Source organism: Panthera onca, chromosome B2 (assembly GCF_046562875.1).
Source record: "Panthera onca isolate mPanOnc1 chromosome B2, mPanOnc1 haplotype 2, whole genome shotgun sequence".
NCBI classification, from domain to species: Eukaryota; Metazoa; Chordata; class Mammalia; order Carnivora; family Felidae; genus Panthera; species Panthera onca.
Window position 1 is genome coordinate 50,375,792 of NC_138343.1, and position 22,890 is coordinate 50,398,681.

Consider the following 22,890-nt stretch of genomic DNA (forward strand, 5'->3'; position numbering starts at 1 on the left):
GGTTTAACTATTTTTTAAGTTTATTTATTTCGAGAGAGAGAAAGAGAGCACAAGTGGGGGGGGGGGGGTGGGCAGAGAGAGAGAGAGAGAGAGAGAGAAAGAAAGAGAGAGAGAATCCCAAGCAGGTTCCACAACCAGCACAAAGCCCATCTCGGGGCTCGATCCCACAACCTGTGAGATCATGACCTGAACTGAAATCTAAAGTTGGATGCCCAACTAACTGAGTCACCCAGGCACCCCATTAACCATTTTGAAGTAAAGTTCAGTGGCACTAAATACATTCACACTGTTGTGCAACCACACCAACATCCATCTCTAAAACTCTACATCTTGCAAACCTGAAAATATACCCATTAAATAAGAACTCTCCTTTCTGCCCTGGCAACCACCATTCTACCTCTGTCTCTATAAATTTGACAACTCTAAGTACCTTATATCAGTGGAATCATACAGTATTTGTCCTTTTGTGACTGGCTTATTTCACTTCACATAATGTCCTCTGGGTTCAAGTTGTAGCAAGTGACAGAATTTCCTTCCTTTTTAAGGCTGAATCCTATCCTATTGTATGCATGCACCACATTGTGTTTATACATTTATCTAAAGATGGACATTTGGGTTATTTCCAGTACATTTAAGCTTTCCAAGCCTTTGTTTAAACTCGGGGTGCCTGGGTGGCTCAGTTGGGTAAGCGTCCGACTTCAGTTCAGGTCATATCTCACAGTTTGTGAATTTGAGCCCCACATCTGACTCTGTGCTGATGGTGTGGAGCCTGCTTGGGATTCTATCTCCCTCTCTCCCACTGCCTCTCCCCAATGGTTGTCTCTCTCAAAATACATACATAAACTTTAAAGAATAAATAAAGATTGGAGAAACTCAACACAGATAAAAAAGAAAGGAAACTAGAGCAGAAGACATGGCTCAGAGAAGTATGCACGGAGTTCAGACTTGAGACGTAAATTCTAGTACTAAAACAAAAACCCGAAAAACAGATTTTTGTCTTTGTTGTTTTTCCCTCTTCTCTAAAGAACTGTTACTAAATTGTGTCATAAGATCATGGAATGTACTGCATTTAGTTTCACATTCCACAGAAAATGTAGCAAAATTCCTGAAAAATTCCATTAACTTTATCTTTGAATATATCAATGTAGTGTACAATTAGGGAAACATTTTGATCTGAATGATCACACTTGATTTTACAAGAATCTTACATGATAGTCAGGGTGAGTTATTTGTGCAATTTCATAGATGAAGAAGCTGAGAGTCTCAGCCATTAGCTCATCACCAGCAACATGGGGAAGGGGACACCATCGAGGTCTCACAAGAACTCCAGCTGTGTCCCTCACCCCTGTCAGTAGCTGTGAATGAGGATTTGAAGTCATGTCCTAAGTATGATTTCACTTCACCCTGAAGCAAAGAAATACAAGCTGGACAACATCTTAAGATCCTTCTAATCTTGGGGCACCTGGGTGGCTCAGTTGGTTGGGCATCTAACTGTGGCTCAAGCTGTGATCTTGGGGTTCATGAGTTCAAGCCCTGCATCAGGCTCCTTCGAGCCCACTTCGGATCCTCTGCCCTCCTCTCTCAGCCCCTCCCCTGCTGGGGCTCTCTCTGTCAAAAAAATAAGCACTAAAAAAAAAAAAAAAAAAAAAAAGATCCTTCTAATCTGGTGATTTAATTTGACAGTTTTCCATGACAGTGAGCTCTTTTTTTTTTTTTAAATCTGGTGTGTCTATGTGAAAGCACCTACTAATGTATATATTTAGTTAATGAAATCATCTCAAGTTCTGTTAAAGACTCTGCAACAGTGAGAGAAAATCAGCAAAAAATGACAGGGGAGTGTAAGGTTGTACAGGTTGAGTAGGAGGAACATTACTCTTTGATCCTCATGCTTAGTTTAGAAAAAGTAGGTATAAAGTTGATTAAGTGTATGATGGTTGGATTAAGTTGATGGTTGGCACAAGTTAGGAGTACTTAGAGCAAAGCTATGAAGTGGTCAGATTAACTGCCCATTGAGTGCTCCAGACTCCTTGCAAACCCATGGATTGTACCTTTCTCAGCTTTACCCAGGGACCTGGTGCCTTCAAGATGCCTGTCTACCCAGCCCTACCATGCATACTGAGCCCCTTTTCTGGATAATGCCCCATCTTCTGCACTTTTTCCCATCTCCTCATCAAAACTTGCCTATTTGAAACTTCTAGCTAATAATGGCAGATTGTCTCTAGACATTTATTTCCCCTCCTTTCCCAAACCCATTGCTAGAGTAACTGTAAAGGAACTTTAAATGATATTAGGCTAAAAATTAACAACCACAACAAACAGGCAAGGAGGCCACAGTAGAAGAGAGATTTCAATGATTTTTTGGAAAGACAAATTAGACATCAGGGGAACCAACTTAGGAAGGGGAGAATGCTCCAACTTAAATGGAGGTGGATGTGGACGAAAAAAGAAAGCCACTGGCTCACAGGCTGAGTGCCTGGTGACCCCAGGGACTGAGGAAGGACAGGCTTGAGTGAGGCAAAAGCACTGGTGGGAGGACTGAGCAGTTGGGTTGTTTTCCTTATTCTGCTCATGAGATAATAATGCCTCCCCAGCCAGCAGGAGAGCTGAGGTTTGTTCTCCTGGGAAACTGAACAACCAAGGGTTTGGATTTGGAGACATATGCCATCTGGGGACACAATAAGGTAAGGTGGAAATGAGAACCAGGCTGAAATTAGCTTAATTAAATGAAAGTCTACAAATTAACTGTGGGGACCTTAGCCTTTTTCCCAACCCTGCTGTCAGAAGATCAGCAATGGAGCCTATGCTTGGACACCACGCTGGCTGTAGGAAATAGAGGACCCTTCTTTTCTACAGAAATTGAGCAGTCTTAGAAAAATGAACTGCAAACAGTTTAGGGTTCTATAACAAAAAGGACAGCTCAATAACCAGTCCCCTAAAAGAGAATCCACCAGTCCACAAGTTTAACCTACATATAAAGCTACACATCAGCTTTTAGAAAAGTGATCTCACTCTTAAATATGAACAAACAGTCAAGGGTGACTACAGATTTGGAAAAAGCCTGTAACATGAAAGAGATTTAAAACTAACCAACTAACCAAGCCTTGGAGGAAGGAGAGTACAGGAAGATGTTGAAGCCATGCCATTAAAGACCATAAGGATGGGACAACCAAGATGTTATAGGAAAAAAAAAAAATTCAAAAAGCAAGAAAGGACTCTGGGAAATCATAAATACAACAGTCAAACTGAAAAAAATCATAAAAAGTTAGGAAATGGAAATCAGGGAAACCTACTAACAACCAGAAAGTTAAATCAAAAGTGAAAGAGCGGAGAAGATATTTACAAATGACATATCAGATAAAGGGTTAGTATCCAAAATCTATAAAGAACTTATCAAACTCAACACCCAAAAAACAAATAATCCAGTGAAGAGATGGGCAAAATACATGAATTGACACTCTCCAAAGAAGACATCCAGATGGCCAATCAACACATGAAAAAATGCTCAACATCACTCATCATCAGGGAAATATAAATCAAAACTACAGTGAGATACCACCTCACACCTGTCAGAATGGCTAACATTAACAACTCAGGCAACAACAGATGTTGGCAAGGATGCAGAGAACGAGGATCTCTTTTGCATTGTTGGTGGGAATGCAAGCTGGTGCAGCCACTCTGGAAAACAGGTGGAGTTTCCTCAAAAAACTAAAAATAGAACTACCCTACGACCCAGCAATTGCACTACTAGGCATTTACCCACGGGATACAGGTGTGGTGTTTCAAAGGGACACGTGTACCCCCATGTTTATAGCAGCACTATCAATAATAACTAAAGTATGGAAAGAGTGCAAATGTCCATCGATGGATGAATAGATAAAGAAGATGTGGTATATATATATATATATATATATATATATATATATACACAATGGAATATTACTCAGCAACTAAAAAGAGTGAAATCTTGCCACTTGCAACTATGTGGATGGAACTGGAGGGTATTATGCTAAGTGAAATTAGTCAGAGAAAGACAAAAATCATATGACTTCACTCATATGAGGACTGAGACAAAACAGATGAATATAAGGGAAGGGAAACAAAAATAATATAAAAACAGGGAGGGCGACAAAACAGAAGAGACTCATAAATATGGAGAACAAAGTGAGGGTTATGGGAGGGGTTGTGGGAGGGGGGGATGGGCTAAATTAAATGGGTAAGGGGCACTAAGGAATCTACTCCTGAAATCATTGTTGCACTATATGCTAACTAATTTGGATGTAAATTTAAAAAAAATAAAAAATAAAACTTAAAACAAAAACAAAAACCAACCAAACCAAAAAAAAAAAAAAAAAATGAAAGAGAACAGGGGCATTTGGGTGGCTCAGCCAGCTGAGCATCTGACTTTGGCTCAGGTCATGATCTCATAATTAGTGGGTTCAAGCCCCATATCGGGCTTTGGGCTGACAGTACAGAGCCTGCTTAGGATTCTCTGATTTTCTGTCCCCCTCTGTCTCTGCCCCTCCCCTGCTCATGAGTGTGCGCATTCTCACACTCACACACACACACACACACACACACACACACACACACTCTCTCTCTCTCTCTCTCTCTCTCAAAAAAAAAAAAAAAAAAGTGAAAGAGAACAAAAGTAGGAAACAAGTTTAGAGGATCAGATTAGAAAATCCACCCAACTAAAATTGAAAGCTAGGGGCGCCTGGGTGGCGCAGTCGGTTAAGCGTCCGACTTCAGCCAGGTCATGATCTCACGGTCCGTGAGTTCGAGCCCCGCGTCAGGCTCTGAGCCCCGCGTCAGGCGCTGGGCTGATGGCTCGGAGCCTGGAGCCTGTTTCCGATTCTGTGTCTCCCTCTCTCTCTGCCCCTCCCCCGTTCATGCTCTGTCTCTCTCTGTCCCAAAAATAAATAAAAAACGTTGGAAAAAAAAATTTAAAAAAAAAAAATAAATAAATAAAATAAAATTGAAAGCTACCAAAAAGATAAATAATTGAAAGAGGAAAATAACAAAGCGATACAAGAAATTTTCCCAGCCAGAATTGAAGGGCATGAGACTCCAGACTGAAAGTTGTACTGAATGCTCAACGTGGTAAGACCTACCCTGACATATCACTGCAAAATCTCAGGACACTGGGAGTCAAGAGAAAGAATTCTTACACTTCCAGAGAGAAAAAGCAGGCAAATCAGAATTTTACTGGATTTTTCAAAAGTACCAACTCTTCCAAACCAGCAGATGATGGAGTGATGATGCCTCCAAAATTCCAAGAGAAAAGTATCTTCAGCCCAGAATTCTAGAGTGAGCTATATCATTCAAATGTGAGGGAAGAATAAAAATGTTAAATATTCAAAGACTTTAAGATTTTGCTTCCTGTGCACTGGAAGCTACTGAAGGATATGCTTCCCACCCACCCGCACACTCCCACACTCCCCACCCCCCGCCCAATAGGGAAAATTGGATGAGAAAGGGTTCCAGGAGAGCAATGAAGAAAAGCCCATCAGGGCAGGTATCTAGAAGGCCATAATTATGAGCAGAGACCATAATCATGAACAGAGGATTCTGGGAAAGAGAATGTGATAGTTAAATTTTATTGTTTGTTTGGTGATGGTTAATTTTAATGCATCAACTTGGTTAGTCCAAGATCCTGGATATTTGGTTAAAAACCAATCTAGATTTTGCTGAGAAAGTACTTTTTTGATGAGATTAATGTTTAAATCAATAGAGTTTGAGTCAAGCAGATTACCCTATATAGTATAGGTGGGTCTCATTCAATCCATTGTAGGCCTTAAGAGAAAAAAGAATGATGTCCTCTGAGCAAGAGGGAATTCTATATCTAGACTGCCTTCAGACTTGTGCTGCAATATCAACCCTTCTCTAAGTCTGGCCTACCAGGCTACCCTACAGATTTGGATTTGCCAGTCCCCAGAAATCATGTGAGCCAATTCCTAAAAATGAAATCTCTCTCTCCATATATATATACATACATATACATATATGTATATGTACATACATATACATATATGTATATATATGGATATATGTATATGTACATATATATGTATATGTATATATACATATACATATATATGTACATATATATATACATATATATATGGATATATGGATATATTCTGTTTCTCTGGAACATGCTAACTAATACAGAGGTCTACAGGAAAAAACGAGAAACAGTGCCTTTGCAAGGATGGAAAATATTACCAGTTAGTGTGTGGCAAAGATTCAATAAAGTAAATTAATTCAGGGAACATGCAAAATGAGGCAAATAAAAAAATAAGATAATTATTAATTCCAGGAAAAACAAAGGATTGTACCTCAGCAATGAATAGTGGCTTGTCAAGGAAATGTAAATGCCTACGATTGACTAGCCAAAAATCTTTGTATAATTATCTGAGGAGAGGGAAATTAATCAGTAAAATCTAAAACTGATAAATTGAGAAACACAATATAAGCATATTGTTCAGAAACATGGAGATGAATGCTAAGAAAAATTGCCAAAAAAAGGATACGGGTAATTTTCCATGAGTACAAGGGTAGGAGGTAAGAAAAGGCAGAACAGCTAGAGTTTTTCATCATAAACCTTTTTAACTATTTGAACTTATATTCAGTTATTATTTTTATAAAAATTAAAATTAACTGAAAAATGCTTGCCCACTTGCAGCTCCATTCCTTCTGGTAATTAATCTGATGTAGCCATAAAATAAAGCTTGATATGTTGTCCACTCCTGTCAGATAATTTATTTAATTTTTAAAGGGTTTCAGTGCTATTATACTAAAAAGACTAACTGTAAAAATTTTAAATCAAGACAGGCAATATGTGTGAAGAGTGGAGAATATTCAAGGCTTTTTAAACCAAACCACTGGGTGATGAGTATGTTATTTGAGACCTAGGGCATCATGGTGTCTTAGTGAACACCTAATTTTTTTTTTTTACATTTATTTATTTTTGAGACACAGAGAGAGACAGAACACAAGTGGGGGAGGGGCAGAGAGAGAGGGAGACAAAGAATCTGAAGCAGGCCCCAGGCTCTGAGCTGTCAGCACAGAGCCAGAGGCGGGGCTCAAACTCACAAACCATGAGACCTTGACCTGAGCTGAAGTTGGAAGCTTAACCGACTGAGCCATCCAGGCGCCCCATCAGTAAACATCTAATATAAATTCTGATTGAAAAACCTTAAAATAAAACTTGGGACGACTGGGTGGCTCAGTTGGTTAACTGTCCGACTTGATTTCCCCTCAGGTCATGATCTCACAGTTCATGGGATGGAGCCCTGCATTGGGCACTCTGCTCTGGCAGCAGGAAGCCTCCTTGCGATTAAGATTTTGCTTCCTGTGCACTGGAAGCTACTGAAGGATATGCTTCCCACCCACCCCCACACTCCCACACTACCCCCCCCCCCCCCAACAGGGAAAATTGGATAAGAAAAGGTTCCAGGAGAGCAATGAAGAAAAGCCCATCAGGGCAGGTATCTAGAAGGCCATAATTATGAGCAGAGACCATAATCATGAACAGAGGATTCTGGGAAAGAGAATCCCATGCATGCATGCATGTGCACTCTCTCTCTGTCTCTGAAAAATAAACAAACAAACAAGCAAAAAACAAAAAACAACTCATGCTCAAGACTATTCTGAGTGTAGTGCCTCATCTGCAAGGTAGTATGTGTGTGTTTGTGGGGGGTGGGAATGGTCACACTGCAGACCCTTGCAATCTAAAATATTTCCTCCATTGGTTTCCCATAGGACACTTGAAATTCAATGACTTTTTCATTTCCTTGGTTCTTGAGGGCTTTTTGATATTCAAAGTTGTCTGCTAAAATGGAAATCTTCCCAGGGAAGGAGAGCCCCTTAGCAGGAATTACTTTGCTTGCTACTGAGCATGAGAATGGAAAATTGAAGGGTGGGGAAAGGCTAAGGTGGCCTCCTGGGACTAGCTTTTGGCCAGGTCTTTGTTTTTCCCAGTCACCAAATTAGGTCGGTGAGAAAACAGTAGAGGTGGGCCTGGTATGTTTGCAGTAGCAGCAACAGGCCAGGAGGTAGCAGCCCTGTGTTATCTGGAGCCTCAGCCCCGGTTGCCGGAGGGAGCAGTGCGAGAGCAAACAGGGTCATCCCAGAGGCAGCTGAGCTGAAAGAGCATGTTGATTCCATTGCCGCTGGAATGGCAGTGAGCATTCAGCAAACAGTTCTTGGAACGAGTGATCTCTATGACCAATCATTAAGACTGCTCCCACGGCACATGGGTGGCTCAGTCAGTTAAGCGGCCGATTTCAGCTCAGGTCATGATCTCACAGGTTCGTGAGTTTGAGCCCTGAGTCAGGCTCTGAGCTGTCAGCACAGAGCCTGGAGCCTGTTTCGGATTCTGTGTCTCCCTCTCTCTCTGCTCCTCCCCTGCTTGCACTCTGCTTCTATCTCTCTCTCAAAACTAAATAAACATTAAAAAAAAAAAAAAAGACCACTCCATTGAATATACCCTCAACGTTTGTAGGTCTGGGTCATTCCACTCTCCACTTACCCTAGTCCTGGCCCATAGCCACAGAACGTGGTCAAAGAAAACATACCACCGTGCTAACCGCTCTCAATTTAAACCCGTGTCCACAAATACCCAGAGGACCCTCAATCATCTTTTATGTTGCCGTGTGTTCACTCTCACACCCTCTCCTAGTCATCTATTTTATACTTTCAACTCACTCTGCACACCTCCAACGTCCCCACTCTGCCGATGGGCGTGCTTCCCACTTCACAGAGGAAATGAAGCAGCTCGAAGAGAGCTTCCCAGACACCCTCGCCAACAGCCACACCCTGATAGTTGGCTTTCCTGCGTGTTACTATAGAGGAACTGCCCAGGCTTTTAGGGGCAACCCTGCCTGTGCCTCCGATTGGAATCCTCTCTCATCTCTATGGGAACAGGACTCCAGCAATTTTCCACCTTTTTGTCCACATCATCAAGTTTCCTTCTCTCCTGTGTGACTCTCATGAACACACAAACCTGCTCTTATTTGTCCCAACATTATTTATAGTCTCTCTTTTAGCCCCAATTACCTATCAGCTTATGGCCTCATCTCTCTCCTTCCTTTTCCAGTAAAATTTTTGGAGTTTTCCACGCTCGAGGATACTGTCTCCAAAGCCTTCCCCTTCCCCACCTTTCTTCGTTAAACACACTGCTATCAGGCTTTTGTTCAGACCATTCCAAAGAAACTCCTCCTGATCTGCACATCACCTAAATCCAACTTGGTCGACTCTGTCCTTGTCTTAACTTTACCTACAGAAAGCACTTGACACAGTTGGTGACTGGCTTCTTGATGACACGTTCTTCATTGTCTCCTGCATCACCATTATCTGACTTCTCTGTCTTTCTTAGGGTTTTTTTTGCTGATTTTTCCACCTTTTCTCCCCAGTCTCTTATTCTTAAACTCTGTCCTTGGACTTCTTTTTCTGAACATAATCCCACTCCCTTGGTGAGCTCCTCTAGCCTCCTAACTTTAAATACCATTTAGATGTTACTGTTCCCAAATATACACTTCGAGCTCAGACTTCTTCCCAGAGCACCATACTTTACACATCCAATTGACTACTCATTATCCACATGACCATTCAATTGACACCCAAATTGATACCCTGATATTCCACTGTTCTGTCCATGGTCTTTCTATCTCAGTTAATGGCAGCCTGTTCTTCCAGTTTCTCAGACCAAAATCTTCAGACATCTTTGACTCCTTCCTTTTTCTCATATCCCATGACTATTCCTGCAGGAAATCCTACAGGCTCTACCTTCACTTATATCCAGATTCCGCTCTGGGCTAAGCCACCATCATCCCTCCCAGAATTAATTAGTGCACAGCCTCCTGACTGGTCTCCCTGGTTCCACATGTGAGTTTCTGCAATTTCATCCCAATATAGCAGCCAGACTGATCCTTTTATAAAAGGCCAGATCATGTCTTTCCTCTGCTCTAAACTCTCCATGGTCTCTCCATTTTAATCAGAATAAAAGCAAGGTCCTTAGAAAGGTATATAGGACTCTAGACCAGCACTGTCTAATAGAAGAAATATGATAGGAGAAGGGTGCCTGGGTGGCTCAGTCGGTTGAGCACGATTCTTGATTTCAGCCCAGGTCACGATCTCATTGTCATGAGATCAAGCCCCATGTCGGGTTACGAGCTGAGCGTGGAGCCTGCTTGGGATTCTCTCTCAAAATAAATAAATATTAAAATAAATATATATATATAATAAATATATAAAATAATATATAATATAAAATATATATTATAATATATAGAAAATATATAATCTATAAATGTAATCTATATTATAAAATATATAACATATATATATATCTATAATATATTAAATATATATATATAAAATAGGTGCCACATGTGGCATTTTAAGTTTTCAAGTAGTCATAATAAAAAAGTGAAAGGAAACAGGTGAAATGAATTTTAGTAGTATATATTTTTCCAAGTTTTTTAAGGGGCATCTGGGTGGCTCTGTTGGTTAAGTGTCGGACTTCTGCTCAGGTCATGATTTCACTGTTTGTGAGTTCGGGCCCCAAACCGAGCTCTCTGCTGTCAGCATACAGCCTGCTTGGGATCCTCTATCTTCCTCTCTCTCTCTGCCCCTCCCCTGCCCCAACCCCTGCTGGGAGGGAGACAGAGGATCCCAAGCAGGCTCCATGCTGTCAGTTCAGAGCCCAAGTCAGGGCACTGTTCAAGTCATGAACAGTGAGATCATGACCTGAGCTGAGATCAAGAGTGGGATGCTTAACTGACTGAGCCGCCTAGGTGCCCCAATTTTAATAGTACATTTTATTTAGTGTGGTATCTCTAAGACATCATTATTTCAACATGGACCCCATATAAAAATTGAGAAATTTTACACTCTCATTTTCATTCAATGTCTTTGACGTGTGGCACGCCCTTTAATCATACAGCACATCTCAGTTTGGACCAGGCACATTTCAAGAGCTCAGGGGCTACACATGGTTAGAGGCCACCGTGCTGGATGGTACAGCTCGAGCCCACATCTCTTGTTGGGGCCTCCTGCTCCCCCTCACCTGGCTCATTCAGCTCCTGCCCACTGGGCAGGCTTCACCTCAGGACTTTTGCACAGCCCATTCCCTTTGCTCTTCCTCCTCTTTCCCCTGACAACCTCACAGATGCCTTTTTCACCTCCTTGTCTTCCCTTACGTGGCCATCCCACTTAAATTGAAACCAGCACACTTCTCATTCTGACACTTCCAATTCCTCTTACCTGCTTCAATGTCTTCCCCTAGTACCTATCACTTTCTAAAAGCATTCTCTATTTGTTCACAAGAGAAAAGTTCCACAAGGGCAGGTGTCGATTTTGTTCGGTGACATGTTCCCAGTACTTACAATAGCACCTGGTACATAGTAGGTGCTCAATAAATGCTTCCTTTTTTTTTTTTTTTTTTAAAGTTTATTTATTTATTTTGAGAGAGAGAGAGAGAGAGGAGGGCCAGAGAGAGAGAGTCCCAAGCAGACTCTGCACCACCAGCTCGGAGCCTGACGTGGAGCTCGAACCCATGAACCATGAAATCATGACCTGAACCAAAACCAAGAGCCAGACACCCAACCTACTGAGCCACCCAGAAGCCCCTCAATAAATGCTTCATGACTGAATGAATCAAGAAGAGCATAACTTTATCTTCCCATAAGGGTTCTTGTGGCTTGGAGCCGGCATCTCACATGATGCACTACCAGCACACAATCATCTTGGGGTGACTGAAACGGGAGCTGTTTCATCTGTCAGCAGTTGTTGTGAGAAAAGGCAAGGATAGGTCTGATGTAGCAAGCACTGAGTGTCCACTGTGTGCACGGCTGTGTGGAATGGCAACACAACGATCATAAGGACGATCACAGGGCAATCATAAGGATGTGGCCCCATGTCCTGCAGGTCTGGATTTCCCCCAGGGCAGCTCCAGAGGCCAGAGCCAGTGCCAAGGTGGGGCAAATTGATAGAGACTAATTTCACTTTTTTGGAAAGAATCTTTTAATAATTAGCACCATTCAAAATGAACAAGACTGTCTTAAGAGATCTAATTATAGTCCCCAATTTAGAAGTCACTATTGCTGAGATGTGGGCTGTACTCGGGGCTGGACTAAAGTCACCTTTACCATTCTAAGATACTTGAGGCTAAATGTTGGTGGAGTAGAAATAATATGGTTTATTTTTTTTATTTTTTTTTTTATTTTTAAGTGAACTGTGCACCCAATGTGGGGCTCAAACTCACAATCCCAAGATCAAGAGTCTCATTCTCTACTGACAGAGCCAGCCAGGTGCCCCAATAATATGGGTTTTGACATCTGATAGTCTGGTTTGAAGTCCTTATTCCACTGTTTACCTGCTGCTGTTTGCTTGTTACATTTTTTCAGGATGTTACCTGAAATCTCCAGGGATTTGTTTCCAGGTAACACATACAAAACTGTCTTCCACAGGAGTTGACATGTAGTGGAAAGCAAACGACTTTTTTAACTTTACTTGGAAAATTCTCTCCTAGGTTCCAGAGTTTCCAAAAATGTTAAAGACCCCCCGCCTTTAATTCTCAAGTTATTTCTAAAAACCTGCTCCCACCAATGACTGCTCCCTAGGTCTTTTCCTAAGGGCAACAGCAACAGTCACAACTTTTAACTGTGAAGTGCTATCTCATTTGATCTTTGCAAAAGGTGTGGAGGTGTTGACCAGAATTAGTCTCATTATTCAGATGAGGAAATTGAGGCTCAGGGATGTGAATTAACTTGCCCAAGGCCACATATCTGGTTAATAGTCAAAAACAACTTAGGAGGGGCACCTGGGTGGCTCAGTCCATTAAGCATCAGACTCTTGGTTTCGGCCTAGGTCATGATCTCTGGGTTCGTGGATTCCAGCCCTGCCAATGCAGAGCCTGCTTGGGATTTTCTCTCTCCCCCTCTCTTTGCCCCTCCCCCGCTTGTGGTCTCTCTCTCTCTCTCTCTCTCTCTCTCTCTCTCTCCAAATAAACTTAAAAAAGATATAACCTAGGAAATTCCAGAGAATTTCTTTCACTATTCTGTATTCATTCATTCACTCAACAAGTATTTACTGATCCATCAGTGCCAAGAGCTGTGCTAGGACTGAGGATGCGCTCTGCACAAACCCCTTCTCTGCTTTCTGTGCCTTAGTCTCTGGACTTAGGTTGGGGGTTTTTAAGCATCACTGTTCCCGTTCACTTAAGGCTTGGGCATCCCTTCTAGGCCCCAGTAACGGTCTCTGCAAGTGCTGCTGGTTTGCTGCTTTTCTACTGAAGCAGCAGTTTCCTCCTGAACTTAGTCTATCAATACTGTGCAAATAAGCCAGTAATTTTCCATTTCTGACTGGACAACAAGGTGAAGTTTACTTCTCCTTAAGCAGCGGCCGCACATCTTAGCCAACATCTTGCAGAACGCGGACTGTAGTTTGAGAACCCGGCACCTCTAAAGGCCCCTTTATGTCTTCCTTGACTTCTAGTTTGTTTCCAAATGACAGTTACAACTTGTACCTACTATTTGGTGGGTGGGGGGCAGTGAGTGCATACTGAAGCAGTACAGAGACATTAATTAGCAAAAAAATGTTAGCTTGCCCCTCCTTCTTCTCAAAGGTCTGACCTGACACCTCGGTTCAGGTCACAGACCCCGCCCATGCTGGCTCCCTCCTTAGGTCAACCCCTCCTTAGGTCAACCTGGAGGGGCTGGCCACAGGTGTCGGTGCAAATTTTAAGGGCGCAAGGGCTTCCTCTTTCTGTTCAGTATGATTTTACTCACTTGTTCCAGTCAAAAAACAAAACAAAACAAAACAAAATCCTTAAACTCTTTTCTAAATTACTTTCATTTTAGAAGTAACCAGAAGATTATGAAAGCTTAAAAAGAACCAACTGCAATTTACCCAACCCCAGTTTATGTAATACTGTAACATAATGTTTAGAGTCCATATTTAAAACCTCTCTGGGTGTCTGGCTGGCTCAGTCAGAAGAGCATGCAACTCCTGATCTTGGGGTTGTGAGTTCGAGCCCCTTGTTGGGTGTAGAGATTACTTAAAAATAGAATCTTAAAAAAGTTTAAAAATAAAAATAAAACCTATCGTATTCAGGTAGGTCAAATGGATGAGTTGTGCTGATTTTATTATTTCTTGTCATAGGGGAGGGGAGGGATATTGAACTAATGCTCCTAAATTTCTTAGCATAACAGTCAAGGACCTCCCTGACCTAGTTCTAAATGGCCTTTCTGTGTCAACCTAGACTCGAACACTGATTCATCTTTATCTCACATCCTGACATGGTGCTGGATACAAGGGAAGCATGCAATTATTCCAGCCCTCTTCCAGCATTATCAATACACTACCTATGCATATGATCCCTGTGAAGAACGGTGAGTTCCTTGAATTCCTTACCAAGGATCTTGTCCTCTACCCAATGTTACTCGCTCATCCCTACGGCTGAACCCTAAACCTTAAACCTTGTCACCAGGAGCTGCAACTGCTCATAATCTCAAGGTCAAGCATTCGGTTCTACCTCCCGGCTTCCTGGTGGCCCTCTCCAACATTCTTCCCCCAGACTAGAACCTCCAATCCATTGATGCCCCAACACATAACACTGCCTTGACTGCTTCATGTTCTTTCTTCCTCTTAATCATGCGACATACTTATACTAAAACATTATTTGTTGTTTAGCTGAAATTCAAATGTAACTGGGCATCCTGTTGGTTTATTAGCTAGACCTCACAACCCTACGACTATCATGGTAGGGTCCCCTCCCTAAGGAAAGGAAGAAAAACAAAAACAAAAACCTCAAGGCAACCTGGTTATACACATACGTGACATCCCTCACAACCTTGTAACATGAGACCACTTAGACTACATGTTTGTATGTAATCATATATGGGAGACAAAGAAGTGGAAAATATGTAAAAAACTATGCCACGTGGCATTCGGGGCTCAGTTCTTCGGTGCAAACCCAACTGAGCAGTGCCGGCAGGAATAAAGTTGCTTCCTGGAAAGAAAAGTCTCGGTGTCACGACTCTCTGTGCGAGAATCCTGCTACACTATCACTCTCCTGTATAAACTCAACTTCTTAGGCCTCCTGCCTTGAAACTCCCTTGGCAAAACCACAGCTGCGAAAGCCCAACTTTCTGACACCTCTGTGTCCCCACCTGTGTGGCCGACTGTGGCTGGAGAAAAACACAATCCCACTGAACAGATCTCCCTTCAGATTCATGACTACAAACCTCAAAGGGGGCCTTCATGCTGCATGGAGAATCATTCTACTTACTAGGTTCCTGGTGAAGTCACACTCTGTATTTTTGCCCTTTCTTCCTCTCCTCAAAACTCTGTACTTTCTCCTCTTTCTCAGGGCCCTACCAAACAGAAGATCGAAGCACTCAGGAGAATTCCCTGATTCTCCTCACCCCACTTATATCCCAGTTTATTTGTATCCATCTGTGTTAACTTTCCTGTCTGTCACCTAGATTGGGAGTCAGCAAACCATGGCCTGGGGGCCATTCAGTACATCATGCCAGCTAAGGATGGTTGCTGTTTTTTAAATAATTGGGGTGGGGGTGGGGAATCACAAGAATCCATCTTGCAACACGTGAAAACCATCTGAGATTAAAATTTCAGTGAGCCTAAATGAAGTCTGACTGGAACATGGCCATGCCCATTCATTTGTATATCGTGTATATCGGCTCTGCAACACAGACGAATAGTCGCAACAGAGATTGTATATCCGCACATAGTAAAATATTTACTTGTCTGGCCCTTTGTAGAAAAGTTTGCTGACCCCTCATCTATCTGTGCTCCAATCCAAAGCCACCTAATCCCATCCCTCTTCCCTACTCAGGAATATTGCCCTGCTAATTCCACTCAACCCTGCCTCATCAATTTTTCCCAGTCTGCTAAATCACTCCCATGAGCATACCAAAAAGCTGTCGTTTCTCCAATCTTAAAAACAAAACCAAAAAACCTCCCAAAAAACAGAAAGATCAAACCAAAAAATACTTCTTTCTGGCCTCCTTCTGCCCCTACTAATTAACTGCTCTCATTTACAGCAAAAATCCCCAATTATCTGCACCTGAGGGCCACACGCCTTCTTCTCCACGTCTCACTTATACTTCGCCCTTCACTCCCCCCGAAGACCTCACCGCACGCACCTCGGTCCCACGGCCACGGTGAGGCTGCACCAGGGGCCAGTTCTCACCCCATCTTACCTGGTGGGGGGCAGCAGGACACAGTGGATCACTCTCTTGGCCCCAAAGCTCCTTTTCACTAGGCTTCAGAGACACCACACCCTTTAGATTTTTTTTCCCACCTCCTGAGCGCTTCCTCATTATCTCTTTTCCTTGTTCCTCTTCTCCCCTTATCACCAGAGGCCCCAGGACCTCTGTCCCTACCCCTGCTCTCTGGCGCGCAGGCTCCTGCAGGCTCTTACGCTAATGTTTCCAAATGCACACCCCCAGCCCTGAACCCCGTCCTGAGGTCCGAGCTTCATTACCCAGCTGCCCACCGGCCTGGCCAGGCCAGCTTCTAACAGACAGCACCATCAACTTGGCAGTCCCCGCGTCAGCCCGGGGCTGACACCCGCGTTCCTCTCCATCCTCTCCATCCACGGCCTGTGTTCCCACTTCCGGTGACAGGCAAGCCCGCCCTTCCTTCCAGGCCTCAATCCTTGCAATCGCTTTGACCGCTCTTCCCTTCTGTGCCACCTAGAATCCGTCAGGAGAGTCCGTTGGCTCTACCTTTACAATTTGTCCAGCAGCTCACCATTTCTCACCTTACCTCCCCTCACTTTAATCTCACCGAGATTAAAGCAAACTCCCCTGGCAGCGCTCCCTCCTTCCGCCCTTGCGTTTTTAAAGGGAAGTCCTATCAAGCCCTCCAGTGGCTCCGCATTTCTCTGAGCAAAAGCCAAAGCGGATTAATGGCCTCCAAAGCTCTACTTGATCTAGCGCCCTGCCTCCCGACCCCTCACCTCTCTGACCCCATCCCATCTGTCCCTAACTCAGCGCAATACACCAGCCTGCTCACTGCTTCTGGGACAAGACAAGGATGCTCCCCTTGGGGCTTTTGTGCTGGCTATTCCCTCTATCTGCAATGCTTTTCCTTTCCCTACTTAGCAGCCTGGTAAACCTCTGTCACCCTCAAGTCTGCTCAGATGTCACCTTCTCAGTGTGACTTACCTTGACTGACCTCCTTACCCCTCAGACCCTGCTCTACTGTCTGACATTGCTTTATTAACTTCTGACATATTGGGGTGCCTGGATGAGTCATACGGTTAACAACCGATTCTTGGTTTCCCCTCAGGTCATGATCTCATGGTGGGTGGGTTCCAGCCCCACGTTGGGCTCTGCCCTGACAGCGCAGAGCCCTCTTGGGATTCTGGCTCTCTGCCCCTCCCCCATGCGCTCTCTCAAAATAAACAGACTTAAAAAAAAACAAAACACAACTTCTGATTTATTTTCCTAGGTACCTACTTATTCTGCAATGTACTAGAACGTTAACTGCACGAAACAATACATTTAGGTCTGTTTTGTTCTCTTCAAGTATTTCATTCCAAGCCTGAAACCAACACACAACAAATACATGTCGAATGAATTGAATGTCTACTTACTACATGATTTCACCTTCACGTTTTTACTCAATTTTTCAATAGCCTTAAGAGTTACGCGCTATCTCCAGTTTACCTTGTTAACTGAGCAAAGAGGCCATTAGACCGAAATGGCCCTCACACGTTGGTGGCTTTCGTAAGAAAACCAAAACCTAAGCCTGTAGTGCCTCAAGGTTAAGAAATCAAAACCTAAAGATAATCAATCACAGCCAGTTAGGCCTTAAGCGGTAGCCAATCAAATAATTTCCTTTGCGGGCTTCACCCAAGTCTTTCCCCTGCCTCAGGTCAGCAGAGGGCTCCGAAGCACTTCCGGGGTGGGGCTGCCCAAATGGAATCGATTTTAGCTCACTGACTTCAAAACGGTAGTATACCTCAGTTTGTCTTTTAATGACCTGTCTGGATACCAATGTTCAAAAAGTTTAAGTAGCCTGCACAAATCACAAGTTATTGTTCGAAAGTGAAATTGAGAACTTCAGTTTTTTTTTTTCACCCCACACATTGTATTTGCTGTTTCCAGCTCTCCGGCGTGGCTACCTGTTCCTATTCGTGAGGGTCAGGAGAATGCCAGTTTCACTCACACCCAAGATGCGCTCTTGGAGTCCACAAGGAAAGCAAATTTCTGCAAACCAAGGCAGGACTTCCCAAAATAAGAGCAAAGGAAAAGTTAGGAGTGGACCTTTGCTCATAATTATAATTCCATTTGTCCCTAAAATAATTCACACCTTTAAATAACATTAACTTCAAATTATTTAAATAGGTAGGATTCTTTAAAAAAATACATAAAGGAGTAAACATATAACAAACCACTTACTTTTTTCAGGTTTAAAGACTTCCTTGATGATGTTGTAGTTGAAGAGACTCGAGGTGAACTGGATGAGGCCTGATGGGAGATCTGGGGCAAAGGGAAATGCTGGAGAATAAAAAACATAGAATGAAGGGAGGCAGAAAAAATACAGGGAAAAAAATGTTACCTAAATAATTTGAACAGATCACATTCCCTAGGCTACACCAGTGGCAGATGATCTCAGAGAACCTCTCTTTGTTTTAGAAAATCTAAAGACTGTTTAGAGCACACGATGTCTTTTGCTTTCAGGAGAACCAAACGCCACAGTCCAGATCTAGATTATCTTACCTAGAAGAGAAATTCAGGACCAAACCAGTAGAAAAGCTACTACCAACCCCAAACTCAAGCTCCTCCCACTTCCGCTCTGGAGTCTCAGATTTGCATCAGAAGCTTTGGAGGAGGGAGTCTGGGGAGTGGTAAACAGACTCCCCTGCTGTGCCCAAAGGTACACTCACCCCCTCCAATACGTGGGTATGGCTGGAATTGGCCCTAAGATTTGTAGGGAGAGGGGAGAAAGACAGTTTTATACGTTACCATTAGTTCTCATTAAAACTGCAGAATCTCTACTAGTTAATAATTAAATACAAGAAACATCAATCCAGCAGTAGTAGTATTATGCATTTAAAAAAATCATATGCTGCAGATAACTAAGTAAGCATTGCTATTGTATTAATAATGCAATGTGAAAAAGGATAGATAGGACACTTTAGTGGACCTGGAGAGCCCCTAGCTGTCTTTCTTCCTCATTGCTCCCAAGCTTACTTGTGTTAGACAGCAAAAACAATAGGCAGGCACATAATCAAATGGAATAGGAGGGTGCAGAGGTCAGGGCCATTTAGACTGAACTGCCCCTCCTACCTAAGATAATTGCATTTAAAGGGCTCCTTGAAATTGTTAAATACAGACCTTTTGAAAAAAGAATTGAAGTGATTCCCAAGGGAAAGTGCCTGGGTCTATTACTGACCTTTGGGACTCAAAACCAGTCCCTGATCAGGAATTGGGTGCAGATGAGTTGACCAATGCAACTCCTTCAACCCAGGTAAAGCTCCCCCGGAAGCCCCAGGATGCGGGATTCTGGTTTGTCTGCCCTGTTTTTTAAAATAAAAGTCGGGGCGCCTGGGTGGCGCAGTCGGTTAAGCGTCCGACTTCAGCCAGGTCACGATCTCGCGGTCCGTGAGTTCGAGCCCCGCGTCAGGCTCTGGGTTGATGGCTCGGAGCCTGGAGCCTGTTTCCGATTCTGTGTCTCCCTCTCTCTCTGCCCCTCCCCCGTTCATGCTCTGTCTCTCTCTGTCCCAAAAAATAAATAAAAAACGTTGAAAAAAAAAAATTAAAAAAAAAAAAAATTTAAAATAAAAGTCAATGGGGGCACCTGGGTGACTCGGTTGAGCGTCCAACTTCAGTTCAGGTCGTGATATCATGGCTCGTGAGTTTGAGCCCCACATAAGGCTTTCTGCTGTCAGCCCTGAGCCTGCTTCGGATCCTCTGTTCCCTTCTTTCTCTTCATCTCTCCCACTCATTCTCTCTTTCTCTCTCTAACAAATAAACATTTAAAAAAATGTTAAGTAAAACAGTTAAGTAAAATATTCACTAAGTACGATTAAGTATTTATTTAGTAAAATAAATGGGTAGTAATCTAAGAATTAGGTTTTGGCCCCCCTCTGTACTTGATGTGGGAAATATTGAGTCAGATCCCTTTGCAGATGTCTTTATGTTGACCCTCAATGGATCAATAGAATATGTTTGATTAAAATCTGTTCAAAATGTGCTAACCTAAGTTAAGAAGACAGACCTAAACTATAACTATCCTGAGAGTCATGATTATAATTGGAAAACTTGGCTTTAGTTTTGAGCAATTAGTCTAAAAAATGATGTCATGGAACCAGTATGGAGTGAGCTCTAATGCGTTAAATAATATACATGCTCAGTTGCCTTTTTGCTAGACATTACATCAGACAACTGGAATTCAAATCCTGGCTACCCCATGTCACTGCTTACAGACCTTGGGCAAGTCACTTGACCTCTTTGCATTTCATCTGTAAGATGAAAGTGATAATACATCCCTGACTCATTGGTGAGACTAATGCAGCTAGAATGACTGTATTAAATAACTCTATGGCCCTAAATCTCTGTACAAATGTTACTTTTAACATCAACTACTATAATTGCTAAATGGTGAATATTGGCCAATAGCTACACAGGATTCTTCCTAATCCCCAGAAAGGACTTTTTGAATATATTCTGTATTGTTATATTTTATTATTCCCAGTAGATAGACAATAAGAAAAATTTACTAATATCTGTGAACTTCTATTTATGACCACCAGATAAAACAATTTACATAAAGCCTAAATGTCTTCATTGGAAGTAAGAATGAGAGAAAAATCTTGGAATCAACCTCATTCTCCCCCAACAGGGGTTGATAAAATAAATTATGCCTCATCCATCCTATAGAATACTATTCAGCTTTCAAAAAATAAAATAGGGAAGCTCTTTAGGTAGTTATATAAAGCCTTCTGATATATCTTGTTAAGTTGGAAAAAAGCAAGATGCAGACCTGTATGTTTGTTATGCTATTATTCAGATTAAAAAGGCATTGGGAAGAGGGACAAATTGCTTGTAAAATTTATATGGAAACGCAAAGGGCCAAGTAGAGCCAAGGCAACCCTGAAGTAGAACAAAGATAAGGGATTTATTTTAAAAAATTTGTTTTAACTTTATTTATTTTGAGAGAGAACATGCAAGTGTGAGCCCGAGAGGGGCAGAAAGAGGGAGAGAGAGAGTCCCAAGCGGGCTCTGGGCTTTTGGCATGAAGCCTGACAGGGGGCTTGATCCCATGAACAGTGAGATCATTGACTTGAGCCAAAATGAAGAGTAGGATGCTTTACCGACTGAGCCACCCAGACACCCCAAAGATAAAGGATTTAAACTATCAGACATCAAGACTTATTATGAAAAAAAGTTGAATTAACTGAAACAGAGAGTAGAAGTAGCTGCCAGGGACTGGTGGGTGGGGGAAATAGGGAGAGGCTGGTAAAAGGGTACAGACTTTCAATGTAAGAGGAATATGGCCTGAGAATCAAATAGGTAACATGGTGACTTGAGTTGATAACACTGTTTGTATGATTGAAATCTGCTAAGAGAGTAGAACTTAAATGTTCTCAAGAAGTTAAATAAATAAGTAAATAAGTGAAAAATGTGAGTGTGTGAGGTGATGGATGTGTTATATAAATAAGCAAGACAATAGGCAGGCACTCACTGTACATTCTAAATATCTTACAATTGTATTTATCAATTATCCCTCAATAAACCCAGAGGAAAGAGATACTGTGAAGCTCTAGTAGTTAAATCTGTGTGTTACTGGTGCAACAAAAGGTAAATAGACCAATAAAACAGAGTTCAGAAACGCACACATGTGGGCGACTGACATACAACAAAGGTGTTACTGTAGTGTGGCAGAAAAAAGACAATCCTTTCAAAAAATGGTGCTAAGTTAACTGGATATTCATATGGAAAAAGAAAAAATGAATCTTGACCCCTTGCTTACAAAAATCCACTCAGAAAAAAAAAAAAAACTTTGGAATGATTAGAGATCTGAAAACAAAGCAACTGAGGTAACAGAAGAAACATAGATAAATATCTTCATGAGCTTGGGAAGGCAAAGAGTTTTAAAGCAGGAAACAAGAAGTGCTAGCTACAAAATAGTGAAATTTACAATAGGACTACATTAAAACTAAGGACTTTTGTTTAGCAGAGGATACCGTCAAGTGGGTAAAAAGGAGGCGGTGGAGAGGAAAAGCTGCTTGTAATATATGTAATAAACATACATAGCCAGAAATATAAAGAACTACTGATTGGTAAAAAATAAAATAAACAGACTGCTTTTTAAAGTGGGCAAAGGGCCTAAATAAATACCTATTTACCAAGAGATGATCCAAATGACCAGCAAAGATATGAAAAGTTGTTCAGCTATTATTCTTTAGGAACATGTATGTGGAAACCATTCACAAGAATGGCGAAAATGCAAAAAATAGTCAATATCAAGTATCGTTGAGGACATAGAGCAACTGGAACTGCAAAATGCAGGTCCGTTTGTTAATATGTACACGAGCCAAATACACACATCCTGTGACCCAGCGAATCTACTCCTAGGTATGCAACAGAAATGTTTATGTGCATTCACCAAAATACAAGAGCAATTACAGCAGCACTAGACATTATAGCCCCACACCCCTATGTCCACCGATAGCAGAATGGATACAGTGAGGTATATTATTTATACAATGGAATACTTTTTAGCAACAAAAATAAATCAACTACTACTCCGTATAACAACATGGATGAATCTCACAGACATAGTATTGAAGGAAAGATCTAGGTACATTGGAATACACACTGTATTATATAAAGTTCAATCTATGTT

The 22,890-nt window shown here is 42.1% G+C and overlaps 1 protein-coding gene across 2 annotated transcripts in view; it reads right to left on the reverse strand.

The window, feature by feature from the left end:
* The window catches only part of GCM1 (glial cells missing transcription factor 1), a 52,862-nt gene extending 34,070 nt beyond the window's left edge, over nucleotides 1-18,792 (reverse strand). Inside the window, exon 1 of one of the 2 annotated variants that reach the window (XM_060615750.3) lies at nucleotides 18,438-18,792. The gene's annotated coding sequence lies outside the window, so the exon portion shown is untranslated. Of the gene's footprint in view, nucleotides 1-16,229; nucleotides 16,641-18,437 lie in introns of those variants that run through there. The other variant, XM_060615751.3, reaches the window with a different exon arrangement.
* Nucleotides 18,793-22,890: the final 4,098 nt, after the last annotated feature.